Raw genomic sequence first — 14,294 nt, 5'->3', positions numbered from 1 at the left:
GTATGCCCAGCAAGACATCAGTAAGTCTTTAAAATCTCCTCCTCTCTGGGAGAGTATTTCTAAACACTCATTTTTCCATCTAATGTTCTAATATAGGAAACTGACTCCACAAGGTGCTTTAGTTGATGAGGCCTTGAGTGCTATATTCTAGCTTGGGTTTTTGGATGGTCAACAGCCTGTGAGACCGCACACAAATACTATGACAGAAGAGTTGTTACATTAAGTCTTTTGATGGCACTCGATTGGTGACAAAGCTTTATGGCATGCTCGAGCAACGCACTGAAGGGGATCCCGTCTGCGTTCATACCTTGTCCAACCACAGGAGAGGTCCGTTCGGATGAAGTCCAATCCAGCAAAGAGTGCTCGTTACCATCTGCCTTCGGTATTCTGCTCCTCCCCCTTTCACGAAATTCGTTCGTATGATGCGCGTTCTAGCTAGTGGGGACACAGCTGCAAAACCCCAGTTAACAACAGACTGAGCTAGAGGAGCAGCAAATTCCCGGTGGTTGTAGATCGTCAGAGCACAGGCTGGTGGAACGTTACAAACTGTTGCAGGATGCGAGCTGTATCTCTGATTGCATTTGGGGCTCTGCACAAAGATTGCACTGTCACTTAGGCACTCGGCAAAAACTTCCCTACCTACGGAATATAAGTGCACTCCTGTTCCTGTATGTCTTCTTGTCATTTCTGCGGTAGCATTTCAATTGACATTCGCGAGTACACCTAAGCAGAGCCTCTCTGAGTTTAATGGATCTCTGAAGCTGTCTACAGGGAGGGAGGGCGGTGATGCATGGAAGGTGGTCTCTCCAACTCTCTGGTTTACTTCCGACTATGCTATTGAGCACCAAAATGAAGGTTCTGAGTAACTACTGGGTGTAAATCCAAACTACGATTAGCAGGGGAAAGAGTAGTAGGAGACAGTTTTGCCCAAGATCTTGTATCCATTCTTTGGTTCAACTGTTGATCACTTGATTCTCCATCTTTGCTGACACACCCAGGAGGTAGCGTTTCTGGGATGTAATTACTCTGTAGCTCAGTTCCCCCTGGGAAATTAGTGTTTTCTGGGGTAAAGAGGGTACAATCATGCAGAGGTGGTAAGTCCTGTGTGCCGTAGCATTAATAGTAGAGGCAAAACTAGTGTCTCAACTCTCTGGTCGCAGTAAGCGTTTACACGTCCGAGTATGTCATCGTTTTTAAGATTAAAAGCATATTCGCAGTTTTCAGTTGCTTTGAGTTCATGAGGACTGTGAAGGTCAGGCCAGCACCACAATCAACAGTGTACAACACGTGCCAATCCTTTTTGATGAGATACCAACCGGAAGATGATCGTCAAGAGACCTGGTTTGTTCTAAGAAGCTGTAAAGGCCTGTTGTATCCCACTAATCTATCGCATTTAGTGTACTCAGTCCCCACATGTCAGAGCAAGTGCTTGGTATGGTGACACATTTAATATTACAGTTTGGAGTGGTGACGGCTTTCTCAAACTCGTCCCAATCATCCTGTTTTCTTTCGCTTCTTCACCAAACTGCTGTCGCACCTCATTCTTGCTGTCCATTCTGCTGTCCCCCACCTGCTTCCTCAGATCCACCTACCAGCTGATTTCTTCCATCCCAGCAGTCTGTTCACAACTGGTGGAGTGCAGGGCAAGATGGATGACATACTCTTACCAAAGACAGTAACCCACACTGAGAAATCATCCTCCTTTATCTAACCTGGTCCCAGGCTCCCGGTCCGCCCTGTCGGAGCCAGGGGTCTGGGACCTTTTGTTCCTTCCTCTTCCGAATGGGATGAGAGGCTGGGAGGGGAGAGAGGAATGGGTGATTGGAGGCAGAACTGAAAACACTGTTTTGGCTGTCGGGCCTTCCGCCCCGCCCCCGAGCCAGTGCCGCCCTTCAGAAGGAACCAGTAGGGATGCTTGGCCCACCACAGCCCCTGCTCCCTTCAGGTAAGTGCCCATACCCCTGCCTGCTACATTTTTAAACATATTAAGGATGGTTGTTTGATGGGGGTGAGGTATAGCGTAGCAACACCCAAATCTTGAACTTGCAACACAAAGAATCTTGGATAGATTCTTCATGAAATATATCATTTACTAGGAAACAAAGACACTTACTCAATAAGAAAAGACAGAAACATTTTGCCTTCCATATCCTAAAGCTGCGGTTCAACGAAATTAGAAATAAATCTCATAAACAAGAAGGGGTTATCCAGTCACATAGAAGTTAGCACTCCTAAATAAAGCCACAGAGAGGGAAGCAATTCGGAACTGAGTATTTAAGGAACAAAAATATAAACACAGCATGTCATATAAATTTATGGGCTGCTGCCATGCTGGTACTTACAGGAAAAAGTATTGCTCGTGATGGCCTCTATTAGTGAGGACGAAGCAAAACCAGGAATTAAGTCTCTACTTAAATAACCCAGAAGGGGTACAAATTATCAAGAAAGGAAAGAGGGGAGAGTAATAAACCCCCAAACAGAAATGATTAAAACAGAGACATAAAATGGAATTTGACGCACAAGCCAAGCCAGGGCATTCCACATCTGGCAATGCAGCAGAAGTGCCTGGATGCTTTTCTAAACCACAGATGCCCGGGCTGAAGCCCAGACTTACTGAATCAGACTCGTGGAGAGCTGGGGCCCTGGCATCTGAATGCTTGACAAATTCTCTTCATGCTTGTTATGCAGGGAGCACAGTCACCTTTCTGTCTTTTGCTGTTGAGAGCTATTTCTACGCTGATTCTCTCCCATGAGACTGACTGGGTCTTGGTCAACATCCCTTTTGGTCCTCTTGACCTTCTCTTCTGTCCATGGTGGGAGCAGCTGGGTCCCAACGGGACTCAAGCCCCTGGAAACAGTTGATTGGTCTGTGAGTCAACACTCAACTCTGGCTGGGTCAACGCGTTCTTTTCCTGGGACTTTTATATTTGGAGCCAAGAGAGTTATGCAGCCTCCCTTTCATTGTCTGGATTCTTACCCATGAAGCAATAAGTTCGCTGGCACCTGATTTCCCACGCTGTGAAGTAATAGCCAGAGGAAGAAGCTGGTCTTTAGAGAGAGAAGGTTCAAGGCATTACAGTAGAGAGGCCAAAGAGAAGACGAAAGCCCAGCGTTCATTCAAATCCTTGCTTCCTTTTGTCCCAAGACCCAGTTGCTTTTCTGCTCTTGGTTTCCAAGAGATACTCCTATGCACGTATATTATTTTCCTTTCATGTGTAAGCTGGCTTGAGCAGCGTTCCCATCCCATACACCAAGGGAGGCATAGCTAACTCACGAGTTTCCTCAGTTCCTTTCTTTCCAGATACTGGCTTCCAATATCACCGTCCACACTCATCTTCCTAGGTGAGTGGTAAGAATGTAGGTATGGGTGATACCATCTGTACCTGGGTGATGCTTTCTGGGTCCTGGTATGATAGAGGCTTGTCATAAGTCAGACCTTACTTTCTTCTCTGTGACGTACCTACTTGAATCTTAAGTTCAAATCTGTTTGTGCAGTCAAATAGCCACAGAGATGGGCACAGGTACAGCAGCATGACAGAGGTGACCCATCCTTTGGAAAATTATGGAATAAGACCTAAACCATAAAATCTATATTCATAATATTTTTTAAATTGAGAAGACACACCTAATAGTAGGTACTGTCAAAATAATCATCAAGAAATATCTGTTGACTATCTCATTCAGATTGAGGACAGTGTTAGGTCTGGGTATCCTGAGATGAGTAAGCACAGTCACTGTGTCATGGGTTCTGACCGGCGGAAGAGATATACACCTGAGTAAGAAGAGGGGAGAAAAATATCAATAAACAAGGCATGAAGGAGAGCCAAGATGGAGACTCAGCTCTAATCGGAGAGGCCAGCCAAGGCGGCCCTGGGAGAGGAGCCAAGTCTTTAGGAATGAGTTCCTAGGTAGATCGGGCAGCAGGAAGAGCCTTTGGGAAGGCATGCTTGAGACCCTGAGTCACCTGGGTCACCGGAGACTGGAGGGGCCGTGGGGGAGACACGCAGCCATGTCAGGTGGTGTTTGGGAAGGAGGAAACTGAGGATGTGAGAGAATCAAAGTACGTAGCTGGCTTTCATGGGAACACAGGAATCTGAATCTAGGATTTTATGACTCCACAAAGCGGGCTGTTTCCATTAGACAGCATGAGTGACAGACCAAACATGCATTTCAGTCTAGGTCGTCTGACTGCTCTGGGAAGAAGGGGTCAGGACTTGAAACAGGAAAACTAATCGTTAGGATCTTAAGTCAGGAGGAAGGGGACCTCCTTGCCCCATCTCATTCTCCTAGTTATCCTCTTAGGTGGGTACTGTTATTTCCTCCATTTTACAGGTGACAAAACTGAGGGTCCAGGGGCTGAGTGATTTCCCAAAGGGCATAAAGCTGGCATATGGTGGTCCAGACCGTCTGGCTCCTGAGCCTCTGGTCTCAGTCACTCTGCTGCCTCTTAACCATGATAGTGGCCTCCAGGGTGGAGAAGAGACAGAGGGGTTTAATGATACTTGACAGAGAGAATTGCCAGGGACTCGACTGGTGAGATGGGGCTGGTGAGTGAGAGGAAGGAGGTAAGCGTGACAGTTAGGTTCTGGCTGGGTAAGCCTTCTTCACTTGTAAGAGGGAATATAGGACAGGGCATGGAGGTGGTTTGAGGAGGAAGGGGAAGATAATGAATTTAGTTTGGGGCATATTGATTTTGATGTGCCTGTAGGATTACTAAGCCAGAATTGTGTGGATTTAGGAAATAATCACAATTCGTCCATCCATTTAACAAATATTTATTCAATGTTTAATTTGGCAATGCTGTGCGCCCAGCATAATTTCCAGGCTCTTGAGGAATATTTCGTCATGTTTATTTTTGATATCTTCTCTGGATGATCTTTTTCCTTCCTTCAAAGTTTCCGCTCATATCAATCATCAGTTATCAATCACAGATGACAGAGTCTGTGGCTAAAATGACATTTCTACCCCTCAAAGCCACAGATGTGTGATTGCCATTGTGTGGCCCGGGCACCTTCGTGCTAACTCCGCGTCATGGGGAGCAGTCATGGAAGACTTGGAAATTCTTGTCTTTTTGCCCATCTTTTCCTCAGTGCTGCTCTGGCCAAGCCCAGTGCCAGAGATGAGAAAGGCAAACTGCCTGCCCTTCTGGAGCTCCCAGCCTGGGGAGGGGAGGGAACCACACCTCTGACAAGGGTGGGAGATGAGCTGTCTTGCAGAGATGGTTATGAGCCGTTGTGGTTGATTGAGAGAAACCTGCAAAGTCACTGATTTTATTTCCAGCTGTGCCTGCTGGTGATGCCTGCGTAGTGTGGTGAGGTGGAAGCCACATCCACAGGCTGTGTGATGCTGGGCAGCTCACTTTACCTCTCTGAGCCTCACTCCCCCATCTCTAAATGGGAATATGATACTCCTTTGTAGGGATAGTGTGGGGATTTTATAGGAAACTATTGCAAAATACTTGGCACATAGTAGGTCCTCTCCTGTCAGTCATTTAGGGGTTTTGATTAACAACAGCTTCCCATTTTGGTGATGCTTATAAATCCACTTGACCTTCTGTAAGTTTCTATGGGTGTGCATGTAGGTGACTTTTTGTATTTTCATATGGGTATGATAAATCTATATGACTATGTGTGTTTCTGATTAATTTTCTGCAAAAGAAAAATGAATTAGATTTGCACTGGTGTGATTTTTATATAAATGTACAACATAGTTTCATTTCTCAATATTTTACATTTCTATTAAAAGGACTGTAACTTCAAAGAAAGTTTCTAAAAATTATCCATATTCCCTAGACATTAACTCACCTAATTGTATCTTTCTATCGTTACTCATAGAGAGCCTTATTTTCCCAGAGTTGCTTCATGGTCTGCCCTCCATTTTGTTTTGTCCTTTTGTACTTAATCATATTACAAAACTCTCTCTCTCTCTCTCTCTCTCTCTCTCTCTCTCTCTTTCTGTCTGTCTTTTAATGCCTTTGTATCAGTAAGTACTGAGGGTTTCATAGTATTTCATTGCATTGGTATTCATTAGTTAAGAAAGCACTCTTCAATGCTTATTATTTCACTCTTTGCCTGTGATCTTTTCTGGATAAATAGAATTTAGGAAGAAGACTCTTTCTGTGATAATGCCTGTGTCCTTCTGGGCACTTGGAGGGGTCTCTTTTCCTAAGTGAGGGTTCACTCTCTCACTTTGAGCCCCCCACTAAGAATTGGGGTTTGATTTTAGAACTCATTCTGTTTCTTCCCTTATAGACCTGGTGGGTGGCCTCGTCCTATTTAAGAGGCAGGAGTAACTATCCCAACTGGTTGTTCTTTAAATAAGAAGAGAGATTTGTTACATTTTACCAAAAGAACATAGTTACAAGGAGCAGACAGCTGAAGATAGTGAAAATAGTGAACAATCTTTCTTGAGCGCAATGCAAGTGACAGGAGCTCTTCTAAATTCACTGTATCCTCACCTCAACCCGATGAGTTACGGGCAATTCTTATCCCTGGTCTGCAGAAGAGGGAGTTGAAGTTAGAAAAGATATGTGACTTGGCCAAGTTCACACAACAAGGAGGTGAGTTGAACATGGACCCTCAAGAGCTCAGGCCTGGGTTAAAATCCCAGTGGTGCTATTTGCAAACTGGGCGTCCTTCAACAAGCCATTCGGCCACTCTGAGCCTCAGGTTCAGGTGTAAAGTGGTAGGACAACTTTGAAGGATAGAGGTAAGCATTAGGCTTAAGTAGGTAAGTGGCTTAAGTAGCAGTTTATCCAGTAACTGACATATTTGCTCAGTAACAGTACCAGCTCTCTTTCCCCTCCTTCCTGACATGCTGGGATCCCAGCCCTGCATCCAATCTTGGCCTCTGGTCCCAGGAAAACAACTCTATTTTCTACTGAACTGTTTGTGCTCCTGAGTTGTTCTTTTGGCTTGTGAGTTCATTTTTCCTGGGAATATTGTTAACTCCTTCGGGCAATGCTTGTGGTGAGAGGCCAGACCCCATCTGTTTTAATTTTAATAAGCTCAGTGAGTCTTAGGTGGGTCTTAAGGGTGGGAGTCCCAAGCACCAGAAAACATCAAAAAAAAACAAAACAAAAACAAACAATCCTCAGGTCAGGTCTTAACCCTTTGCTGCCCAGGGAGAGGCAGCTTTAGGAGGACACACTCCTTACACTGTAATTTCAGAGCCCTGGAGGTTCAAATAAAGCAAGAGAGGAAGTCACCGCCAGAGGCTCGTGACTCCATCTGCTTGCCTCAGACTCTCCTACGTACAGGATCCCTACAGTGTTCTCTGGTTTTACTGCTGAGGTAGGATACCTGGACCAGAAGTTTGAGTCTGCATGGATTTTTTCTCAAAGCTGTGACTGGGAAGAAGTAAGGAGAGAATTTCTACTATTTCTCCCTCTCTTTTATATTTCCACCGCTGGGCTGGGTTTCCTCCTGCCCAGGCCAAAACTACCGTCACCTTTCACCTTACCCTCCAGTTCAAAACAATACCCAGCCCCCTATAGTGTTTCATCATTTTCAGTCTTTTCTAATTCCGTTGGGTTCCTTTGGAGACGATTTGGGGAAGGGATTAGCCGCTGTGTTTGTTCTGAATCTTGATTGGAACTGAACCTGAAAAGACACTTCCATTTTCCATCCCTTTCAGCTTTCGACATCGCACATCACCCATTCTATGGGGCCTGCATCATTTAACTATACACACACACGTGCTACACCTCCAGCACTGCCAGGGGTGCGGGAAAGTTCTGGGAGGAGGAACCGGCCGGCTCAGTCTTTGCCCTCACTCTGCCATGAGCACCTTCTGAGATCACCACCAGCTGCCCGCGATTACTGATCTTCCTGAGGCTCTGATGTCCAGGTTGATCTTTGATGCTATAAGGTGGCCCAGGATTCTTCTGATACCCTTCCTATTTTCTTAAGATGCTGATTCACTCATTTAACACATATTTATGGAGCATGAACTATTTGCCAAGCACTGTGCTACATGAAAAATGAAATTGGCTCCTCTGCCACTTACAATCAGAAGTGTCTTAGTTAGGACACCAGGTATTATTATATTTATTTTATAGGCATGAATGTGGGGGCAAGGAAGCACAAGGGAGGCTAAACTAAGAGCTCTTAGCCAATCAGGGTGGAGCTAGGAAATAGACCTTTTTCTGAGCTTTGCCCACTACAAATCACTAAATCTCTGTGAATGGCCGGTGAGTTAGAACTATCCCTCAGCCTGGTCCACAAAGCAACAACAAACCTTTCCAGGACGGCTACAAGAGGAATTTATTAACTCTCAAGCCTCCTGTATAACTTAAAAATGTTAATATCATGTATAATTCTTAAAAATCATATATTATTTAAATACTCCTTTTTTCCCCTTATAAAGTATCTGAGGGAGGCAGAGAGAGAAGAGAGAAAGGGACAAAGCTAGAGACAGAAGCCAAGAGAGAGAACTTTCAAATATCATTTGATGCCTAAATGTCACAGGCTTGAAAAATTCAACAGAATTCTCATGCATTCTTTCCCACAGGGGGTTACCCTTTAAACAATGACCTTTTAAAAAAAACACCAAGCAAACAAACAGCCCTGATACTGATTACATGTGTTTTTTATCAGTCTGCACATTCCACTATTGACAAGATGAATTTTATCAGCCCCAATGGGCAGTATTTGGGGCAGGAATCTAACAGATTTTTTTTGGACCACATCTGTCTCTCTGAGGTGATTGAGTCCCTTGTTCTTCCAAGATGAAATGGTTTAAGTAATTATCATTTCCCGTGGTTGTAAAAATTCCATTTCACCTGCTAGCTGCCATGATTGATCTGGAGATTCGGGGAAGCAAGGTTGGAACACAGTATTCTATAGGAAGACATGTCAGTTACATTGCAGGTGCTACCTCCCCAAAGATCGCAAAGAATGGTGCAAAAGCCATCAGTGTTTCACAGTGGAAAGGGCATGGTACTTGAAGTATGAAGGCCTTGGTGTCGTTACCAAGCTCCCGGAGGGAGCTGTGGGACCACGGAAGTCTTTCCAGATAACAGCAGATATTTTGCAAGCCTCCTGGAGACAAGCAGCCCTCTTGAGAAATACAGGTAGTAAGAGCTCTGCTTAAAACTGGGACTTTGAACAATTGCACAACGAAAGACTGATAAATCTTTGTAATCAATACTAAACACGTTGATACATGGAAGTGACCTTCCCAGCTCAGACTAGTATTCAAGTTTCATTCGGTTTTGGGTGACAGAGAAGAAGGATCTGGGTGAGCGCTACACATAGAAAAAAGTTTTTCTTAGCTAAGAGGCTCACTACTTGCTGGTGAGGAGGAATTAGAAGTCAATTATCTGGATTTTGCTTGTACGTATATAGGATGATTACAAGTATTCTGTGCTCAGTCCCTTGACTGTCTTCAGAGACTCAAATATCGTAGCCCTTCCTGGTATTAAGGAAAAGGTAAACTCTGTAAATAGTTGTCCATACTCACTGTGTCCAGTTTCTTTCTTCCGTTCTCTCTTGAATCCATCTTAATAATTCTCATCAAGGTCCCCAGTGAGCAATGCTACATCCACGGGTCATTTGTGAGTTCTCATTCACCTTGACTTCTCAGAGGCATTAGACTCCGGTGCTCACTCCCCCTTTCCTGAACTATTTTCTTCCCTTGGCTTCCAGGATAACATATTTTCCTGGTTTCATATTGTCCCACCCTTACCCCCACTGTGTCCTCTTGGTGTCCTTTCTTGGTTGCTCCTCCCCTTCCTAGCATTTTAACAGTGAAGGAGGCCAGGGATGTCAATGGACCTTGTCTCTTATATGCCGACATCCAACCCTTGGTGAGCTGATCCAATGCTACGGCTTTAACAACTGTCTCTAGTCTGACCCATAAGCACAAATCCCCATTTTGTAGATCAAAATGGTTGAATATTGGCACTTTCATAGGTGGGTTAAACCTATGACTCCCAAATGTTATCTCCCTTGAATGTCATCTCCCCTGAAGTCCAGATACCTCCATCTACTTGTGTATCATGCTAGATATCTTCTGTCAGATGTGGAAGAGGTATGACAAGCACGGCTGAATCAAAACCAAACTCCTGATATCCCCCCACCCCGCCATCTCCCCATCCCCCATTTAACTGGTTTTGCCTGCATTCTTGCTTATTTCAGTTCATGACAATTTCTTTTTTTTTTTTTTCCTTTTCGAGTTGCTCAGCTAAAAATCCTTGGAGTTATTCTTGAATCCTCTATTCCTCTGACAACCAACATTCCATCCATCTGCAAGTCCTTTTGCCTCTAACTTCAAAATATATCCAACCCTGACCACATTTATCATCTCCAACACATGTTAGTTCAAGAAATCATTGTCTCTCACCTGGCTTATGCCAAAATAACTTATTAATTGATATCCTTACTCCTGTCCTTGCCCACTAACGCAGCTGAAAGACGTCTGTTAACACACAATGTAGATCATATCACTCTTTTGCTCAAAAATTCTGACTTACTCAGAATAAAAATCAGCGGCCTCCCAGTCTCTGCAGAGATCTGCTCAGTTTCCTCCCTGGCCTTGACGCTGGACTTCTCTGTCTCACCCATTCCAGCCACACTGACTTCTTATAGTTCTTCCAGACATGCTTCTGGCTCAGGGCCTTGGCACCAGTCAGTTTTTCTGCCTGGAATACTTTTTCCTTGGAAGGCCATCTGGTTCACTTCTTCTTCTCCTTGAAGGCATTGGTTAAATATCACTTTTTCATGAGGTCTTGTCTGACCACCCATTTCCAAATTGCAGCCCTCCTCCCACCCTTCCTTTAGTCATTTGTCTCTGGTCAGTCTCCTCAACTAGGTAGGGGGTTTCGCTCTATGTTGTTCATTGCTGTTTCCCAACACTCAGAATAGGATCTGGAATGTAGGGGTGTTCAATCCATATTTGTTGAATAAGTGACTGGGTACCAGGACGAAAGTATTTGTGAGAGAATGCATGTTGCCAAAAAAAAACTTTCAGGGAATTTTCTTGTTTTCTCAATAGTCAACTGGGAAATGTAGCCAGGACTGAAAGCATCCATACCATAATATTTGTCATTATGCTTTTGAACCCCCTATTTCCATTACCTGCCACTATGTGCCAGTTGTGTGCCAAGTGCTATGGATACAACGAGAGCAAAACCATTCTGGTACTTGCACTCATGGAGCTTCTACTTAGTGGGGGAGACAGACTTTAACCAAATAGTCGCACAAACACAAGCAACAGTGGAGCTCAGACAAGTGCTATGAGGAGAGAATGGTCCTCAGAACAATAAGAGCTTAATTGGGAGGATTTGGGAAGGCTTCTCAGAGGAGGTTATACCTGAGCTGGAAATGATGGAGGGACCTGCTCCTCTAGGCACGCCGATTGGTGCAGAAGCAGGCATGTGACTCCCGCGAGGCCAAGGACGCTTGCCATGCTGCCACACCCTGGGGATTTTCTAACGGACTTGAGAGTAAGTGATCGTTTTCTTCCAGGTAGCTGAGCTTGTGGCTGTGAGCCCAGAGCTGCTGCTTAGGGTCACATGGCTATGAAGCATCTTGCCTGCTGGAGGAAAGGATTCCTTCCGGGAGAGGAATAGTAAGCTGGACGGGCAGGGGGTTGAATCCCAGGAGGAGGAGTCCAACTCAACAAGACTCAGGTTCTTTCCTTCTCCTCAGCATCTGGAGTCTTTTCCTCACAAGGGCCTCGTCAGAAGGGAGCTGAGTCATGGACTCTGGCCAGGCCTGGGATCTGAGGACAGCGGTGTGGGGACAGAGTCCCAGAGAGTCATTTCCAGGCTCCCGGCCTCACGTGGAAAGGTTCTGGCTCAGGCAGTAGATGGCCATCAGCTGTGACTAGTTGGTCATCAGCGGTAACCAGTGAGCTATTGACCATGGATAGAACTGCTGCGGCTGAGCTAGCAAGCACGGATTGCAGCTAGCAAGTGAGGTTGGTTGGTTGACAGAGAAACAGACGGCAGATTGCAGATCGTGTGGCTCCTGCTTCCTGTGTCTCCAACCCAGTCGCCAGCGAGGATATAGTGGTATGACTCCCCTACTTATGGCTCCGTGGGTGTTCCTTTTTGGCCTCACTGTATCCTGCGTTCTTGCAGGGAGCAGAACCAGAGACCCCCCCATGACAGCGGTGACAATGACTATGGACAGGACTGAACCAGGTGGAGAGCCTCAGCTTGTTTATCAAGTGTCTCACCTTTTTTAAAGGGACCATTAGGGTCTAGAGAAAGAAACTCTCTGGGCCCATGATTAAATACTTGTCACTAAATTCTCCCTTTTGTATCTCTTACTGTAGACCCTTCCTGGTACAAAATTCGAAAAGCTTGTACCATCACCAGTGCCTCTCCTTGGAGACAGTTGCATGTCCTTCCGGAGGAATTTTACACACACACAAGTGAATATGTAAATCTGAACGCATATGATTTCACACACCTGGTTTCATGTAGTGCACTCGGGTTTATCCCTTGCTCGTAGTACGTCACATAGTTTGGATTTTGTTCCATATAAATCACACAGAAAGTGGCCTCCTTCTTAACAGCAGCAGAACATTCCACTGTCTAGAGGTAGCCCATGCTTGACCAGTTCCCAGTGAATGCTTATTTAGGTTGTTTCCAATCTGGTGCTGTAGCTACAGCTTTCTTGACTGTTCAAAAGATGACACGCACCTCTTTGGGCCTTGTACAAGACAATCTATACACACATTTTGGGATGTTCTCCCTTTAATTTTCATGGTGTCCTTGTTCAAGAGAAAACCACAGGCCCCACATGGCATCACTTGTGCTAATGCCCATGATACTAAGCCAAGATTTCATATCCGACCTAATTGCTGTTTCCGCCTTCACCAGAAATGTAATCTTTTTATTATTTTTTATTATTTTTATTTATTTATGTTTTATTAGTTTCAGGTGCACAAGACAAAGCAAAACTTAGACGTGTATCATTTATATCCCTCACACCAGTCTGGAATTTTCTGGTTAAGCATCTACAAGGTAATCTGTCAATGGGCCCTTTCCTCTCCCTTCCAGCAAAAGATAATGTCCTGGCCTAAAAATAGCCCTGTCTTTTCTTTTGTTAATAGCATCCTTGCCCAATTCTTCTTCCTAGAAAAACCTTACATTTTGTACAACCCCTGGGAACACTCCTGCAGTTGTAGGTTGGTGCAAAAGTAATTGAGGTTTTTGCAATTATTTTAAGCATTGAAACTGCGATTACTTTTGCAACAACCTAATAGATGGGATGTGGCCCTGTTGCTTAATAAAGGACATTAGATTTCAAGTTTACTAGGTTAAATTTTATGGTTTTTCTGACATATTTCTATGGACTGAAATATACTCTCACCCCAAAGACAGGGTGTAATTCAGTGGAGGTGTAAGCAAGTGATGAGCTAAGCCAGAATTAGAACTCAGACCCCTGGCCTCCTAGTCCAGCCCCTTTGGGAATGGTTTGGGTTTCTTTGTGCAGCTGAATCGAATCTTCCCTGATACAGAAGGTCGGCCTATTGAGGGTATTGAGTTCTTCTGGTTATGACAATGGACTCGTCCTGAGCTACTTGGGCTCTATTTGTTAGATCACCCGTGAGTCTTGGTCAAGGTCAAGGTCATGAATGGAATTGCGATAGTTCCCGGGAAGGGCCTGAGGAGTCAGGAAACCTGAGTCCTCACCTGGCTTGGCTGATGACAATAAGTTACCTGCGGTTTTATGCAAATAACTCCCTTTCCCCAGGTGTCAGTTTCCTCATCTGGAAAAGGATAAGTCTGAATCAGACCATCTCTAAGATCTCTTCTAACGATGATGCTCATAGCTCTGGATCACATGCCTGACCTGGGTCTCTTGCCCTTTCTATCTGTGTCCTTTGAACTCCTCACAGCATTTCGTTGGCACCTCCCTTGCGACCATGGTCACGGTTTGCCTTGCACCTATCTTCTCCACTAAGTTCTCTGAGGTCAGGCTCTTGTTCTCTTCATGTTCTATGCTGGCCCAGCTTCTAGAACAGGGCCTTGGATGTAGTGAGTGTTCAGTAAACCATTTGTGAAACAGATCACTCGTGGGTACAGACATGTTGTGGCTCAAGATAGAATGGAAACTGAGGTCTAGAGAAAGGCCTGACAAGGAAGAAAATCACTCTGTGGGCTTCTGCTTATCCTTGTCTGGTGGGTCTGACGGCACTGGCTTCCCGTGGTAACCAGATGGATCAGATGGATTCACTGCAGTCCTCGTGTAAAGGAAAGAGTGTTGGCATTGAAGTCAGACAGCCACTCTGTCCCTTGCCAGTTGGTGGCCTTTGACAAACTTCTCTGAGCCTTGGTT

The 14,294-nt window shown here is 45.0% G+C and overlaps 1 pseudogene; it reads right to left on the bottom strand.

Moving 5' to 3' along the window:
• Window positions 1–256: 256 nt before the first annotated feature.
• Window positions 257–1,659, bottom strand: LOC109447811 (SMAD family member 2-like; annotated as a pseudogene).
• Window positions 1,660–14,294: the final 12,635 nt, after the last annotated feature.

Source organism: Rhinolophus sinicus, chromosome 12 (assembly GCF_057876585.1).
Source record: "Rhinolophus sinicus isolate RSI-liver-muscle chromosome 12, RSI-T2T, whole genome shotgun sequence".
In the NCBI taxonomy this organism is placed as follows: domain Eukaryota; kingdom Metazoa; phylum Chordata; class Mammalia; order Chiroptera; family Rhinolophidae; genus Rhinolophus; species Rhinolophus sinicus.
This window is presented reverse-complemented; position numbering and strand designations above follow the sequence as displayed.